Source organism: Ceratosolen solmsi, unplaced genomic scaffold (assembly GCF_000503995.2).
Source record: "Ceratosolen solmsi marchali unplaced genomic scaffold, CerSol_1.0 scaffold8, whole genome shotgun sequence".
Classification (NCBI taxonomy): domain Eukaryota; kingdom Metazoa; phylum Arthropoda; class Insecta; order Hymenoptera; family Agaonidae; genus Ceratosolen; species Ceratosolen solmsi.
The window spans coordinates 1,564,574-1,584,031 of NW_011948439.1; positions in this window are offsets into that span (position 1 = coordinate 1,564,574).

Sequence of the window (19,458 nt, forward strand, 5' to 3'; positions counted from 1 at the left end):
TGAACGAGCAGAGAAAGGCGTCATTTATATAATTTGCATACGTATATTATACATGTATTGATAGATGATAATGTTTTGTTTCTTTATTAGATGAAAATTGAAATGTGTGATGATTAAAAATTTACGATAATCTTGCGTATTGCGTATTTAAATTTTACATTGGAGCCGATACTTTTAAAAACACATATTTTAATTGTAATTTTAATAATAAAAAATTGCGGTATTTTATCATACATTAAGTATGTAAGGAACATTCTTCAACGTAATATAACCGTCAAACGGTTATAAACTTTTTGTACTTTAGACGGCGTATCGAATAATTAACAAGTGCCAATGCTACACTCCTATCACCTGTCTGTCATCATATCTATCGATCCTTACCTAATAATAGAGAAATAGTTTGCTTTATGTCATATCGAGCCGGCCATTGAGAGGCAAAAGTCTTCGACATCGAAAGCACGTGTCTCTAGAGGTATTCTACTATCTCAAATCTCCACGCTGTTTACTTTCTCACTTAGGTTTGTACCTCCCGCCGCGACATCATCGCTGGAATCACGAGAAAGTCTTGCAGGTCCCACCGAATAAAAGGAAGGCGCATAAGAGGTATAGAGATCGATTTTTGCAGATCGTATAGATCGTCGAATTTCGTGTTTAGCATCATGGTTTTGTCCTTCTTTCTCGTGCGCGGCCTCTCGTCACAACCCTTGACCGCAGTCGTCTCAGTGCTCTCAAGGACGTTCCACACACTGGAAGTAATTGCAATAATACGGATTAACTGGATATTAAATTAAACGTATTTTCGTGCTTGCCTTATATATATTATATAGATGCAAAAGCGTCGGGGCATATGGAAATAAAGTGTAGATTCGCCTTGCGAGCCACACGTGACTGCTTATTGTTAAAAAATTAATTATTGATGTAATACGAGTATGTACACGAATTTTCAAATAAGTAGTGGTAGCATTGTTTCTCTTTAACGTGTGATACTCTTTAAATAGTATATAAGCGCTATTTAATTCTATATATTGACATTTTGTACATTCGCATAAGAGGGCAGAAGATCATTTTTCTTTTACGCTCTTCTCGGATGAAAGACAATTTGGCCCGAACACATGAGTTAACCAAAGCGTCGATAAGAATCAACCAAATGCCAATATAATATCACCGAGAAAAGTTTTCATAGTTACACAATGATATAAAGGTATTGATACAAGATTTTGTAAAAAGGAAGAAAGAAAGAAAGAAAGAAAGAAAGAACGAAGAACTGTGGCAAGAATAGTGGCCTTTAAATATATATATATATATAATAGATAATTAAAAATTATTATTAAGTAAAAATTTAACATATAACGTTAAGATTTCACATGGAAATTCAATAAATAAATTCAATAAGTTTTATAAAATTAGATAAAAATGTATAAACTTAAAAAAATAAAAAATGTCTTTTAATATTAATACAGTACAGAATAAAGGAAAAGAATTAATAATGTAATTAGTTATTTTAATTAATAATAATGTAGTTGGTGACTTTTAGCTTCGCATTTTATAAATGATAATTATGTTTTTATAAAGTATTTTAGTGATTATTACGTAAGTAAATTATCAGTATGTAAAAATCATTATGATCTTGCATATCGTTATTTTCAATAATATAATAATATAACGCGGATATTATAATTTATTATGTAAAAAAATTTATTTAAATCTCACTGTGTTTATAACTAAAAAAACGTTCTTCGTTTTTGCTTATCGTTCAAATGTACATAATGTCTAATTAATAATAACGTATATAAATATATAAATAGAGCTTACACGCTATTACTGCTTAAAATTAAAAATAATTTTAAAAAATAAAGCTGCCGAAAGAATATTAAAGAAAAAATTTATAGCGATAGAAAGGGAGAAAAGACGCTTATAAGCTAATTATCAAGATTCATACATAAATTCGCATAGTGGCAATAAAACATTGAAAAGTATATATAGACTTTGAAATTGGCCCTCGAATGTTCGTTTCCTTCCTCTCTCTCTCTCTCTCTCTCTCTCTCTCTCTCTCTCACACACACACACACACTCTCTCTGTTGTAAGATCTTAGGTAGAAGTACGTGCCAAGCAGCCAGTGTATCTCGTCCGTCCACAAACTTAACGGTTACTCAAACGTCATTCAATACCCCGCTATTGCAGTTGAGTGCGTATGCGTGTAAAATAATACACGAGCGCAGTAACTAGCGTAGGCACATTTTCAATGAAAAAGAGGCTGAAGAAAAAAGGGAAAAAGACCGAGGACGAGGAACAGCTCGGTAATGCGAAATAAGTAGCAAATGAAAAGTAAGGCAACATCATACACATGTGCTTCGGTACATTGTATTCAATTGTTGAGTCGGTATTTCGGTCTCAGCTGCTTCACTGCAATGCAAACGACAGTGGCAGCAGCAAATCATTCCGAGTTGCGTTGCCGATGCACAGCACCGTTCGCCAAACTGCATTATCTACCTTTAATTTGCGCTTCTCATCGTTAAGTGTTTGCTCATCACGCGCTACGAAAATCTTCTCCCTAATCGTCCCGTTGTTGGCCTTAGCTCTCGCGCACACCGATTGCAATGACGACGATATCCATCTTACCGAGTAGCAATTTAGGTTGAGATAATGATTTCGCTCGGGTTTCAAGGGAAACAAAATGAAGAGAAAAAAAAACGACAAAAAAGAAGAAGATGAAGAAAAAAATGGCCGGAGTTGAGTGGATACGTCGTTCGGAGAGACTTTTGTTTCCCGTGCTGTTAAGTAAAGCGCCAAGCTCTATTGTCGAGTAAATAAATATGTTTGGCGAGTTCCGGACAATGTCAAGAACGTCAAAAGCAGGTTACAATTTGCGAACTCCCTGCGCTTTCCGACGCTTTCTCGAGGAATCCAAAGGATTTTCTTGCCAGTTGTGCCATTGTGATCGTGAATCTTACAGCTACGTTCCTCGCAATTACCACGAAGTAATTGAAATTATAACATTACATGAGTTACCGGTGCCGCATAAATACAGCCTCCATATAATTGTACGTACATTGAGATAAGGGAACAGGTGTTTTCCACATATCATGCGTAGGGCCTTTCATGGGAAAATATTATCGAACGTTTTATGCTCGATAAAAGCTTGAAGGAATAATGTCTGGCTTGTTTGATTGGAGCCTGAGAAAGGAAGGGGACGGAAAATGTTGCATAACCTATTTTATTTTATATTGGTAAGGTAATAAATTTGAATCGAGGCATATATTGTCTGCGAGTGTATTGTACTATTGTCTGTTCATATTAATAAAATGGAGCTACCGTTTAACGGTCTTTTACTCTTTTACGCTTTATGTTAGTAGTTCTGACAGGCATATACGTACGTACGTATGCCAATAACCCTCGCGTACATGTATATGTATATATATATATATATATATGTATGTATATACGGGTATCTTACGAGAAGTCATTAGTAGCCAAATTGGGAAGTAGTTTGGCTAGGTGTGCCGAGTGGCTGCTGCGTTAGAGTGGAATGTTACTACGAAGTAAAATCGTTTGATCTCGCATCCGCGTATAATTATGAGAGCTCGAGTAAAGTCATATCAATAATCCTTTTTTATGCTCCCATTCTAGGTCAGCTCAAAGAGGTTGGATGAATGATCGTTCAAGTGTAAGGATGATTTATCTATTAGAGATAAGGAATCACTGATGATCCTATCGCGAAGATTTCTCATCACCGGATATCACGCTTGTGAACTCGAACATTGGCGATTTTTTTTTTTTTTTTTTTTTTTTTTTTTTTTTTAAAAATATTTATTAACGACTTTCCCGAATTAATAACAAAAGTCCGATATTAACTTTTCCATTTAAACGCTTAGTTCTTACTGACGTAGAATTAAATTTGTTTGAACTTTTTTACAGTTCATTTCTAACGGCTGCCCGTTGCTCCTTCTTATGGAATATTTATAATCTTCATAAGAAACATTAACGTTCGCGTGTCTTTTAAATGGCAAAGACTTGAAACAGCCGGAATTTTCATCGATGTTATCTTAACGAACTGATTCTTCAGCACTTCGGTAATTGTCAATTTTGATAATAGTCAGCAATCTATGGGAAAAACCGTGACCGACCAAGCGCTTAAGATCAATAACAGTAATAAATAAGAGGCGACGCAGTAAAAAATGCATAACTATTACGAATGCCATCCGGGATTTTCTCGAAGGAGCACCAAAACGTAGCTCGTAAAGATTCGTGCCGCACGTCGCTAGTACTGTAAGGATAAGGAATTGTGAATTAAAAAGAAGTGGATATGGTAAAGAAAGAGCTAGCTATACGTCTCTACTACCATAATTAAGTGTATTAAAATGAATAGTGCACTTGAAAATGAGCGAACGAGAGATAGAGAGATAGGGATAGTGAGAGTGAGAGTGAGAGAGAGAGAGAGAGAGAGAGAGAGAGAGAGATGGAGAAGCTCTTACTACCTCTTCCTCCTTCTATCTTTGTCGAGTTATTATTGCGATCGGCAACTGTAACGCAATGCTCGTCGGATTATCGGCAGCGATATCCGACGAAAAGCGGGCATGCCAAGAGGAGCTACTAAGAAGGAAGAGACACGGCGGGAGAGGAGGGGGGGGGAGGTAGTTGGGAACGGTATATCGGTAAATCGTTATTCGTCGGAGTAACGAAGATGTCGCGTGCGACTGACGCTCAAATGGCAAGCGCGAACCCGCGAATCGTGATAAATACCGCCCGGCCGAGGGATATTCCGCGTGCGGAACGACGCGGCCACGCGAACTTCCAAGCGAGATAACAATGCGCTAATCCCTCGACGGCCGCCGTTTCTTCACTCGTCCGCACACTCCCGTGTTTAATCCAACTGTTCAGCGATTATTTTTTAATATGCCTAGCTCCCACTCCTCGCCAGCATACGCGCGGCGAACGCGTTTCCTTTCCCTCCCATAATCATGTATGCAGATTAATAAGTTATAAATAGTAAGCGAATGGTTTGATGGTCGAACATGTTTTTTCGCTTTGGCGTTTACATTTATATATTGGATATCCGTGGGGTGCCGTGATGCGTGACGCGAGTGCGCGACATCCCGTTCGAATGCTCAATTGTAGCGCAATTTCCGTTTACACGAGAGACGCGAGCTTATGCACGCGACCTTATTCGCATTTGCGTTGTGTTTTTCGAAATAATCTTCATGGGATAAAAGATCTTTGTGCCGACGTTCTTGCCGATCTTTCAGCAGTGATGAGCACGCATGCGCATATCGATAGACATGTAATCATCTAAATCACACTATCGTTGAATTTTTATTTTTCACACGTAAAATGAAATATAATTAATTTTTCACCATATAATTTTTTCTTTTTTTTTTTTTTTTTAAATTTCTTCTCTCTTTTCGTGAATTCTTATATGGATTTCCGTAGGAGATATCTTTCATTAATCGAAGGCATTAGATTCAAAATGTAAAATCCGTGAGTATTAATTTTATTGTTGCAATAATATGCACTTGTCTCGTGTAAATCAAAGTAATGCCAAATATCAAAGTAATAAAAAAAAATAAAGTAGAAAGAACTTGGATACGTTCATAAAAAAAAAAAAAAAAAAAAAAAATTATATGGTGAAAAATTAATTATATTTCATTTTACGTGTGAAAAATAAAAATTCAACGATAGTGTGATTTAGATGATTACATGTCTATCGATATGCGCATGCGTGCTCATCACTGCTTCAATTAGCATCAATTAAGCGCAAAAAAGATAATTATTATATTAAAAATAGAATTCATTTCATCGGTCGTATTTTAACTCGTACATCTCAATTGAATTTTTTAATCTACGTGTTTAATACATGTTTATTCAAATATACTTCAAGCAATTTAATTCCGATGGAATAATATGGAATATGTAATTGAAAATTAATATACTGATTAATTTGAGATAATGAATAACATTCTGCTAAACCGTTTAAGAGAATATTAAAACGCGTAGAAAAAAAAAAATTGGAATATCTGTTTTATATTACATTCATCTACTACGTTTCTACACTTGGCATAATCATACAATAAATTTTTTTGTCGTATAAGATGCCAATCTCGTCTTTTGACATCGTTACATATTTATTTTGAGATGAATTTTCTAATCTTCTAATGTTGTATAAAATTGAAGACGTATCGATTTATCAAATCACATGTACTTCCGTTTTTTTTTTTTTTTTTTTTTTTTTCTAGATAAAATCAATATTTATCGAGCTTTTCATATATTCCGAGACGCCAATTACGATCATTCGTTATCTTTCATTAGAAAGCTTAAAAATCTTTTAAGTTTATATAACTGTAGATAAAAACATTAATGAGATATATCTCATGAGCAATGACCTTCAATTAATGTGAAATGTATTTATATTTTCTCAAAAATACTCAAAATACGTTAATTTTGCCATAAAGCATGTTCAAATATTTGAAGATCTTGTAATAATATAATATAAGGCATTTAATATAATAAATTGACCTTATTGATACAAATACATTTAATTCGTGAAATTTTCAAAACTTAGGTACAATATGCCGTCTTTGATTATGAAAGATATATTATTTAAACGATTAGCCCTATTATTTGAAATATGATCATTTATGTTCCTGTCACATAAATTAAAATTGTACATTATTTTGGTAGAAAATTGAAAGAGCGGATCGTCCTGCATAAATCAAAATCTTTGTAAAAATAAATGAATAGTATGTTTGTGAAATTTTTCTCGCAGATATCACTTTATTGATAGAGACGCAGAACTATTATTCAAATGTGCCATTATTTTCATATTTCGTTTTGATAAGAATAAATATATCGCGTACGGTACTATGGATGTTATGGTTGTAATGTAATCAATCATTCATCATTGTCGGGATAGGGAGTCTTTTATATCAGTTATTATTTTCCATTTTAACCTTCACTATTTTAAATATTCATTTTAATCGATCGAACCCTAATTAAGGTTCCTAAGTTAGTTCCTTCGTATATTATATATTTTTATAAATTGTTATCTTTTTTTTTTTTTTTTTTTTTTTTTTTTTTTTTTTTTTTATTTTTTTTTTATTTTTTGTTATCGATTTTCTATATATTTTTAGTAAATGTCTTAATTCTTTTTATATAAATGCAAAATCTACGTCATAGTTTGTAAATATCCTAACGATAATTTAATCTTGAAGTTAATATAGTCTTTGCATTTATAACTTATACTTTGTTATGTTGCTCTTTCTTGTTCGGATGTGTTGATTAATCCGGTTTAGATGTGCTGCCGCCTATTGTTGTCTAGATTGTCTATTACTTCCTACTATTTTTCTACTTCCTTGATGCATTCGCCCATGTTAGTCTTTTATTCATGGTGATTTCTTCATTTACGCTTCCAGTTTGTTTACGTACTTAATATATGCATTACCTGAACACGTATACTATTACATACCAGTTTAAATATATATTAAAAAGTTTATAATAATTCCATTATATTAGTCCGATATAAAGTGAATAAGATAAAAATTGTTTTCATTTTTTAATAAATTATTATTTAAACAGTTAATGGCATACTTAAGAAATCGTAAGTTTTAAAATGCCACGACGTTTTAAAACACCTTCAAGAAGCCTTTAACTTAAAATATTTTTCAAAAATACTATGGTCAATATAACCGTACACATAAATTATAATATGCAAGTATATAAAAAATTATGTATATATATATATATATATAACCGCTGGTCATGACAAGAAGACATATTTATTATTTCTACACAGTTTACAATCATTTTTATCACAATCTGAAAAGAAAGGGTGTTATAATATATTCAAGATGATACACTTATAACTCCTGTGATGCACATTTTATAATAAACATAGCAATATTTACAAAATTTATCTATAAGTATTCAGTATAAATTTTAAGAATAAACTACAAACACTATACAATTATATATATGCTTTGGACTTTCCTTGTTTCCCTTCGTCTCCTCTCTCTCTCTCTCTCTCTCTCTCTCTCTCCCTCTTTTATGTCAATCTCTATATCTAAAAGAGACTATTTTATTGTAAAGTAGGATGGGCTCTCGTTTCCACTTTAATGCCTTTTCAAGTCAAGTACTACTTTAAAGTTTCGTTTCACTATTATTGTTCACGGTCGAAACGAAGAAGCTTTTCACGAGACGATTAAAATTATGTATTAGCTCTTGAAAATCTTATTTATAAGAAGCATCAGAAAATTCAAGTTTCATATATAGACGACTTATGACTTTAGATCAAGGAATTAAATACTATTGTCAGATAATATTCATTTACATCTGGTATATAAAATACTTCATTTTATTGCTTTCTGCGCTAATCATTTGTTTAAGTAGAATTTTACAAAAAATTTTATAATAATTATGAATCGCTATAATTATTTTTCTTTGATAATTATTAATACTTGTGTATGAATAAAAACTTTGAACATCTATTTAACCAATTGTAGATTTTCTTCAAAATAAAGCTCATTTATATATTTCTCGTGTTTTTTATTATAATTTTATATGTTATATTGACGGGTTCATCTTTTTATCATCTTTAGATATGAAAATGAGACAAATTTTATAATATTCGTTAGTATGTATAGAGGTATTGGTATAGTTTTGTTAATAATAAATAACTAAATATTCGTAAGGAGTAGGATATTATTGTAACTACGATAGCTTTTAATTTTCCGTGTCAGTCATTGTCATGAATCTTTGCTTTTAATAAAATATTAATGTTTATTTCAATAAAAAAAAAAAAAAAAAAAAAAAAAAAAAAAAAAAAAAAAAAAAAAAAAATCTTATCATTATTCGTAAAAGGGATGTTTGAAAATTTGTAGAAAATTTACACATTCGTACAATATGTAGATAAATATCTGTTTATTATATGGAATAAAAATGACGAAAGAGAAATACAAATAAAACATCTATTTGGTCAGCTCATGAGAATTATAGTCTCGTCTACAAAGATCTGGGTTTGGACTCGCAAGTCCATTTCACTAAGAGAACGAGAGAATAAGAGAGCAAGAGAATACGATAAGGCGAGTGTGTGTGTGTGTGTGTGAGAGAGAGAGGGAGAGAGAGAGAGAGAGAGAGAGTGAGTGAGTGAGAGCCAAGTGCCGAGTGCAAGAGACTGAAGGGGAGATAGATATATTCAAAGAAAGAAGAAAAAGAGGTAAGATGCCAATGTTCCGTGTGTAGATAGCAGAAGATGTCGGGCAGGAGGATCTTGAGTTCTCAACTCCTATCGCCTAGAGCTATTATTTTATTACGGGAGCCTTATACAATTGCACGAGAGTTTGGTCTATAAAAACGCGCGGCTATAAAAAGTAGAAGAAAAAAAGAACGTCAGCAGTCATCTTTCGACGCATTAAACGTATCCTACTTCCGTTTTTTTCTCTTTCTTACTCCCCCCCCCCATCCCCATCCCCATCCCCATTCCCATCCCCATCCCCCTCCCCCGTAAAAACAGTAAGGAATCCAGAGTCGTATGGAAAAGTGCGGGTTTAATTTCACTTCCGCGAAGTCATCGACGAATTGCATCGTGTAAGGCGTACAGTTTCGTCGGAGCCCCAATGAAATTGCGGTCGAAGGAAAGAATATTGCGAGAGAGATTTAGTGCACAGCCAGATACTTAATCAGGCCTAAGAATGTCCTCGGTAACAAGTATTTCAAAATATTTGGCAAGGTCAAAAGTCAATTTTACGACCGCGCGAAAGCTAGTTATTTCAAATGATTGCCCGGAATTGCACACTGATTGCTTGCATCTCTTTATGTTTAAGGAATGACTTAAAGCCGAGAGAGTTTCATATCTGGTCTTCCTTTTCTTTCTTTCCGTAGCTCCTTCCATGTAGCTATTTGATAAAAAAAAACAAACAAAAAGCAAAAAAAAAAAAAAAAAACAAAAGACAAAAAAAAAAAAAAAAAACAAAAAAGAAAAAAAAAAACGAAAAAAAAAATAAACGAAGAATTCGATCGAGATCTAATTGCGCATTCCTTACTCTTAGACTAAGCAAACGTCGATATCTCATGAGAAATAGATCCTCCGGCGGTGGCTACTTTGTTGAACTTTCCTCGCGCATTAATTATTCCTAAGATTTGAAATTCATGGATCGTCACATCGGTTCTCGTATAGGAAGTTGCCTCTTGAACTTTTATTCGAGTGCGTGCGACCAATTTATAAGTATCGACTCCTATTTTTACCTGATTAATCTACAGCACCAGTAATGCTTTTACGTAATAATAAGATTGTGGTTGTGTTGCAAAGTATTGGCTATTTCAACAATAGAATTTAGGCTTCATTAAGGAAAAGGGACGTTTTATGCATTAGTAATACATGTAGCAAATTAGGTTTCGAATAAAAAAGTTAAAATATTCTTTTAAAAATACGAGCGATTGTAAAACAATACTAAACTACGAAAATATTTCCAATTGACGTACACGATAATTAAACTAGATAATAAAATTTATTTGACTTCCATCGCAAAATTTCCTATGATTTTTAATATGATTTGAATGCATATCGAATGCATATAAGAAATAAAGTTTAAAAAAAAGGTATAAAATTTAAGAAAATAATAAATTTATTAATTACCGTTTTTATTATGATGCTTTACAAATACCTTTTTCCATATCCCTACATACAATAGATAAGAATTTATGATATCAATTATACTTGACGTTATTTTTTCGAAAAATTATTTAGCCCATAAAGTGGTATATAATTAATAACGTATTATGTATTAAAATTCGAATTAACATTTTTAATAGCAAAAATTTATAAATAAAATAATAATTGTTGTAAGAGAATGCTCAAATTTACATAATTGATTCTACTTGCTTTTGAATTAATTCATTTATGACTACATACGCATTTTTAAATAATACGTATAGATTTTGTTTAAGAGAATGTGCCACTTTGAATAATAATGCAAGTTAAGATATTAAGTAGGAAATCACACATCAAAGCGTAAGAATATGACTAATGCTAAACTGCGTTTTTTTTTTTTTATTTTATTTCATTTATTTATTTTCTTTTTTTTTTATTGCTGTTATTGTTATTTTATAACTTTTAACATCTTTTATCTCCACTAGTTTTACAGTAGATTCTTTTGAACATTTTTATTTAATAGAGCATAATAAATATAAAGTAGTTTTGGAATAAAACTTAACCAATAAATGATATTTGTTAACATTTAAATGATTTATTACCGAATAATACAGTGAAACGCATTAATTTATAATAAAAAAAATTTTCTAATACTAATTATTAAGATGATATTTGTATTGTTCTTATTGTGCCATAAAATTGTAAATATTATTTGCTCTGAATGAGTTGCTAACTATAATAAATTAAAGGTTTTCTTTGTAATATTCTTTTGATTTTTTTTTTGTTTATTTTTTTTTTTGTGTCAAAGAATCGATAAAATTCCTTATAAGTTAAATTATGAAAAGATTTTTTTAAGGTTTAAAGTTGCGAGCAATTAACGTATATATCCATGTGTATGAAAATAAATTTATTTTTCTTTAAAATTTTAAATATAAAGTAATGATTCTTGTTTAAAATATTGTCATTCTCAGTTAGTGTTATTGACTCGATTGTAATTGACTTAAAGAAAAAGAGGGCTAATAAAATATTTGAAATATTTTAAATTGAAATGTAAAATGTCTATTTATCTTGATTATTTGTTGATTACGTGTTTATAGGAGAACATAAAGTTTATATTTTTCGAATGGGAATGGAAATGTGAAACGAGGAAATATATTCGAAAGCTTCTACGAATTTAATGTACGAATGTGCTATATATTTATTATTAATAATTAATTACTTATGTGGATTTATTATATTTTATAACAGATTTAAATAGCATTATTGTAACATTCTAGAATCCTTAAGGCAATTATAAATAAACGTGCTTAATAAATAATTATGTACATTCTAGATAAACATAAAAATAATGTATTTTAATGTATTGTTCGTGTAAATAAGATATTCTTAAAAAATAAACAATTAAAATATAGTCTTAAATGTATAAGCGTAGCATTGTTGGTTATAAAAGTTCATTTTGATTTATGTATGCGTTAATGAAATAAATGCTGTGAAAAAGTTAAAAGTCTTATCTGATAGTTACATTCACTTTGTGTTTATACTACGTAAATATAAATGAAAGAAGTAGACAGAATTTCAATATCGTGCACAATCCCTTTTCAGTTTAAAAGTTAACGGTCCGTAAGATGACGATGTATACTTACACGCATATAACAAAGCGAACCAAGACGTTGGGAAATGTAAAGGAAGAAAATGAAAGAACTAGTTTGAGATCTTTCATTCATGAAGGGTATTATGTGATTGTCGGAGAATGAGATAGAGGGACAGCAAAGGGATAGAGTGGGTGAGAGGGAGAGAGAGAGAGAGAGAGAGAGAGAGAGAGAGAGAGAGAGAGAGAGGGGAGATCTCACTGGTAATGATGTCGCGCGTAGATTTTTCTCGACTTTCCCCGTAGTTGCAAGTACAAGACTATAACTATCGACAGAGGCACCAGCGGCCTCAGCGCAAGTTAATTTATTACGTAAGACCGTGAAAATTTATGGCTCATTATTTTTGGTCGCGAATGAATAACAACCGCTTTGCCGTCCTCGTCCTTGTATTCGTCTCATGCATTGCACACTGCACCTGCTAGGTTCTGGTTATTTTCCTTCTCTCTCTCTCTCTCTCTCTCTCTCTCTCTCTCTCTCCCTCTCTCTCTCTCTCTCTTCCTCTTGTTCAGCTTTAACGAGACTTCCGCTTTCATCGCTGGTTTCCATCCCATTGCGATTTATCGACTGATTTTACGAGGCTCGTTCCTTCTCAACTTCTTTTCCTCCTTTTTTCTATCTCGTTCAAGAGAATCGGCCTCGCTTTTCACTTGTCTAATGAAGTTAGAGGTTTTTAATGAAGATCTTTCATTGCTGAGTCGCACATTAGAAGTAGAGAAGTCCCGAAATTTATGCTACCGATAATGCCACAAAAATATGACAGCTTTTTATGTGCTTTTATAGAATTTTATTCGAATGCACGTAACAATTCAAGTACCTTCATACTAATTTATGATCTTTTATTTTATTTTCAACCGAAATGGCGGTAAAAATAACTATATTATGTTAATGGTTATTGTAGGGATAATTTTCATTTTATTTTACTTGGTGAATTTCTTATTTAAGTAAGTAAGACGGGGGGGGGGGCGTGGACAATACGCGTGTATTAGCGATGGGATTGCGCAGTTAATAAGAAAAAATTCTCGCAATATTTTTAAAATTGTTTGGAATTAAATTAGCATGCGATCTGCATTAATTAATCTTACGAAAATGTACAAGAATTCAAGAATGTAAATAATTGTGAAATAAATTATCTGTATTCAAATTAAGCTTATTTATACATCGAATGCCAGCTAAATGCATGTAAATAAACTGACACTGATGTGGACATCCTTTCTATTCTATCCTTCCTTTCCTATTATAAAGGTTGGCACACCATCTAAAAGTCATTATGCCGTCTACCTAAGGCCAAAGATGTATATTGTATTATGCAGGTTATTCCTTTAGGGAGTTCAGCGTATTTTTTACCTCGCACCTTTCATCCGTCAACGTATCTTTTCTATCCTAATGCCTTTCATTACAGTTGACAGGTCTTTTTCCCCGGCGTCTTTCTCCAATTAACATTCTAGACACGAGCATTGGCACTTCCTCGCCCATTTTTATCGAAATGAAGAAGTTGTGCTGCATTTTTTGACGATCTTCTTCTCTATTTCACTTTTCTTCTCTGCTCTTATCTCGTTTAGGTCTTTCTTCATGAATTCTTCGGTGCCACTCAAAAAGGTCCGCCTCGAATTCATTGCATTGGACAGGAAAGCTTTAGAAAAACAAAAACGGGCAAGTCGTGTAAACATTTACATAGGCAGACCGAAATGACGCTTGGACGATACTACATGTGGATGATATTTATTTTGCGTCCGATAAAAAAGTTCACATACACACACACATATACACACACACACACACACACACACACATATATATATATATATATATATATATATATTTTTTTTTAAGAGTTTTAATTGCCGCATAAATATGTAACGTGTGCACATTGTTGCTTTTATTTACATTTACAAAACGAATTACGGCCAATCGCGTAATTAGGATATTAAGTATTAGTTATTTTGCGTAGGAGTGAGAATTTTTCTAACACCATTATAATGCAGTGGTACTCTTACGCATTCGGCATTATGCCCAATCAAGAAGAAGAACAAGTAAAACAGAAAGAATTCTGCTATTAAAACCACTTGAATTATGCTCAAAAGATTATCACTACGTGTAATATTTTCTCCATTTTCAAATTCCTTTTTGATGGAATCAATCACATTCGCATCATCACCGTTGTTTCAACTCGACTATTTCTTCCTGATTGAATCACATTCGATCTAATCAGCAGTACACTTGGATTTAAATACAGAATAAAAGAAAAGTAGCCTGTTTAAGAAAGGAAGAAAAAAAAATATGTTCTCATAATTAATTTTATTAAGAAAAATGTTTTTGTTTTTGTTTTTGTTTTTTTACACGATGTAATTAACCATATAATTGGAAAGATTTTCTTTTACGAATGTTCTATTCAGATTACTATCTATCTGGAAAACATATTATTTTCTCGAAGAATTGTACGTTATTCCATTAAAAATGATTGTTGTTAAAAATTAAAAACATATTGTTCTTTAATGTACTTAGTCTTTAACTTATAATGATTTGTTACATAAGAATTCATTAGTACATGTCAGTTTCGTTATAAATTGGGACTGTCAAATACGTTAGATGAGTCGAGCTTTAGCTTGACAATCGTTTTCCAAATCATGTTCCTGTGTGCAATTAACGATAAATCGAAAAATCGATAAAACGACATAATTAAAAAAATATCGAGCTTGGAGCGTTCAGCAATATATTGTTGTTTATTTTATTAATTATAAATTATTAAGCGACAAAAGAAATATTAAGCGCCTTTAAAGGTGCTCTTCGAAGGCCAACAGTCGATCAAATACTATACTTTTAATTGTCTCATTTTTAATTTATAATATTGATTTACGTTCCACGTCATAGAACTAGAGTATAAAGTACTGGATCACTCGTAGTTTTCAGTATTTTCCGTTTACCCTCGCGTGGCCCTATGTTTCGAGTAAATAATTAAACGCGTTTGTTCTGCTTTAATGGTAGCTTCGACCGACTGTGTATCGTCGGACAATCTCAGCTTCGTCGAATTAAATATTTAAATATTTTGTTTGAATTGACATTGTTTGAATCTTCGAGCAATGTGGGAAGGGAATTTCAATTTGATGTAAATCAAAGAGCATTTTTAAATTGCATTCGTTTATCCATTGTATAGTCAGTAAAATAGTCTAGTATTTCGAATTAGCAAATCTCCTGGATTCACTCGTACAGTAATTAGAAAAAGAAAATACACGACTCTGTACTGAAAGCTATAAAGACGCGTGTGCGTATTTCTATTTAGTAAGTAGCTTACTATTTAGTCCGATCGTATTGAAATGCGTAATTATTAAGGCGTTAACTAATCAAAGGATAAAGTTCGATCCTCGTTTAAAAAGACTGAATTTATAAACTCTGATTATATATAATTATACGCTAGCATATAGAACTTAGCGTTTCAAGTTATAATGAACGGCTCACCACCAACCATCTTTATGTTTAAAAGCAGGAACTAGTTAAGTATTTTAGTACCGAATGTAATTGTCCTTATATACGTGTTTATAAAATATATTTAAGACTCGCAATGAGCCATGTAGTGATAAGTCTATATTAGTATTTTTCCATTAGAGCTTGGATTTAATTTGGGAGTAACGAGTGTTAATTAAGCTGCTGATCTGATCTTCAAATAATTAATTGCGTATAATATATTATGGTTTTTTTCTTCAAAGAAATAAATTCACTCGTATTGTTAAATATATCACAAACCTTTTCGTAGTTGTCGTTGTTCTCGTTGCTTCGTTTCTTCTTTTCCTTCTTCTCTTTTTCCTTTATTAATCTTCGTAAAGTCTTCGTCAAAGAAAGGCTGCCAGTTTTACGACTCGAGTATTATCTACTCAAAGATAAAGCTTTTTCTAATATTGGTTAATCAGAATTTGCCCATAAAAAGAAGGAGTTTCATTTTTACAAGAGGTGTAGCAGCTTAACTAGAATATCGAAAGCAGCTTTTTATTTTATAACGTAAACTGCGCGGCTTGAAAGCAAAAATTTTACGATAGACTGGATCTTAAAGACTACACGATTGAGTATAAGCATTAACATTTTTAGAAAGGGATTGTTATTTAGGTAGTGCAGCTGGTTATATATTGCGAGTAAAATTTTGTCTCGATTCGTCGATAGCTTAAGAAAAACAGACTTTAAAGCAATTCGCGCCAAGCGTACTGTAAGTAACATTGCTAGAGCTGTTACATTGGTGTGTATTTAAAGCACAAGATTTTCCATCATTTTCCAACGATCCAACCTTCCGAATACACGACCGCATGTACCGTATTGCGATTCATCTTTCCTCGAATTAAAATTAGTTTACGTGCAATAGCCAAGCTCACTTGAAGCTTAATTGAAGCTCAATTGAAGCTCAATTGAAGCTCAATTCTCACGCGCGGAGCGTGCAGAAAATGCACGTGAATTGTACGATCGAATACGTCGAAAGATTCGCGACGAGATTGACATTGCCAGGTGGATTTACAGTTGAGGAGATTAGATTCCGCGGATTTCGCGAATTTGCGGCTCGCAGTACAGCTAAGAAGAATGTCGGTGAAGAAGGAGGGGCACGAGAGGCGTCGGAAGACAACGAAATAGTTGAGCGTCGAGATCCCAATCCCATCTCGTTTTCCCAATAAGAGCGCATCCGACGTTTCCGTTTCAGGCATAACAGTACACCCCCCCCCCCTATACCTCCACCTTCACCCAATCCCGGGTACTTTTTATCTACTACCATCGCCCGTCCCGTCCCGGCTAAATTTATATATCCACCCGCGCCGGCCTTTGTTCTTCTCTCGGGTTCCGAGTTTCCGGATACGCGGGGGAATTTCTCGGTGTGCGACGCGACGAGGTCCAGTCGCACGTGATTCCCCGACGCATCTCGCGGATAATGCATGCGCGCCTTCGGGGAAGCGATAAAGGTTCCCGAGCGGGGAACGGGGGCTTATGCTAGCGGCTGCTACGGCCTCGGTAGAGGAGGAGGATGATGATGATGATTATGACGACGGGGGCAGGGATGACGGAGGAGGGAACGGATGACCTCGGCACGCAGGTATACAAGCCACTTGGCTAATGGGACACTCGCGCCTAATGCGCGCGCAGCCGACGCAAAAAGCCGCGGCCAATCTGCGGGCCATCTTGCGCCAGGAACAAAGGCCCCGTGCATCACGCGTGCCATTAGTGCGCCGGGGGTTGAACGCGGGGGGATGCGAGCCCTTGGCTCTCGTCTACCGAGCGACCAGTGATACTGGTCAAATACTTCCGCCCCGTGGCGACGATTGGGATATGTAGGTTTGGGGTGCTGTTCCGGGCGATGTTGTGAGTGCTGATAAGGCGAGGAAGTTGGTCGTTTCTCGAAACCGGTGTCACGTTTCGCCGTCGAGACTCGTTTCGTTGCGCGAGAGTCCGAGCGAATGCACATTGCATTCTTTTTGAAGGCTTCCATTATTGCGATAATCCCAAGTTTTTCTGGGATTTCTTGATTTCATATAAACTTTAGGAGAATTAGAAAGTGGAGTAGTAGCAACAGACGGGATTTGCTAGATATTATATATTGCCAGATATTAATGAATATGCGTTTCGTATACGAATGACTAATGACATTAAAATAATAAGCTAAAAAATTTATTCATCGTAAAAATAATGTTTATTTAATAAGTAATGTGAAAAACAAATTTCTACTGTTATTTATAAATTTGAATTTATTTTTAAGGACAATTAATACCTACGTATTATACCTCGTATCGCTTGACGTAAATATAAAACTTCACCTCTGTTTAACAAAAGTTTTCTATTTGTTTTAAACGTATTAAACTTTTATGGATGATACATCAAGTTGATGATAGTATTTTTTTAAAGCTAATGCACATAAATTTTAACAATGTAAAAAGTATTTTTATCAAACCCATTTCATTCATTCAATTTTACAAATGATTTAGATAATATGTAAGGGATGACTTTAGTGCTGATAAACCATCTTTAGGTTTCTTCATTTTCTTCAGGCTTAATAACGATTTTTCATATAATATTATAAAATAAAAAACAAAGATGAACAAAATAACTATAGGGGACTATAAATAGAGTTTTGGTAGACGAAATTTTGATGTGGATAATCAATCGAAAGAATGTATTGATAATTTAAATTAGTATAATTTTACGTTCTATATTTATAAAATTCATGCACTGATTGGATATAAGAACTTTTTTAGTATAATTAATAAATACACCGTTAAATGCTATAATAGCCTATCATTGTTCATAAATTCCTAATAACGAAATTCTCTAAAATTTTAAACGTCACTGTCAGAAACTTGAACTTACAATCAAATTAGTAAGTCTAGTAAACAATCGTTTCAATTTAAAAGCGAGGATTTTTGTTGTAGAGTAAATACAATGTTCAAGGACTACGTATTCCATTAATTGTTGTGTTTGCATAATTTTTATTAAAATGTTGTATCCTGTCTAAAGTAGTGATAAAATAAGTGTACTGCGCCTTTACAGAAGACAAGTGGCCACGAAAGACGATTGGTAAAGAGGAAAAAAGATATATATATATATATATATATATATATATGATGTTATGATAGAATTATTTTAGTACGAAGTAGTCGAAAAAAATGCAATTCTACTTTCACGTAATCTCTTTGAGGAAGTAAAGTATCAATATGATTGACAGAAGCTATTATGCTTTCCGTTACTGAGTTATCAAAGCATTTCGAAGAGCGAATAATGTAATTATCGCTTTTTACGCAGTCAGCACTTGCAGAGCGTATTTTAAGGAAAGACCGATTCCAATCAGCATAAAATAAAATTCAATCTAAATGATAAAAAGTGCGTCCACCGGCCTCGATTATTCAAGCAAATACCCCCGGAGATTCTCTCTCGTTCGTAATATGGGCATGTTGTGCCTGTTGAGTGTCTCGCGTAATTTCGATCGGAATTACAGGAGTTGGGCGCGAAATGGAAAAAGCGACCATTGCATTAGTTCTCGGGGGCGAGAAAGTGGGCGAGCTCGACGTTCGCGAAGGCTGAGCCGAAGGAAGGAAGAAACTGGATGGGCGGGTGGAGGGGCGAAGGGGGCTTAGAGAAGGAAGAGAAAAGGAGCCGAATGGTCTTAGGTATCGGGAGCGTGAAATGCCGGCGCGCATGCGATCGGGGGA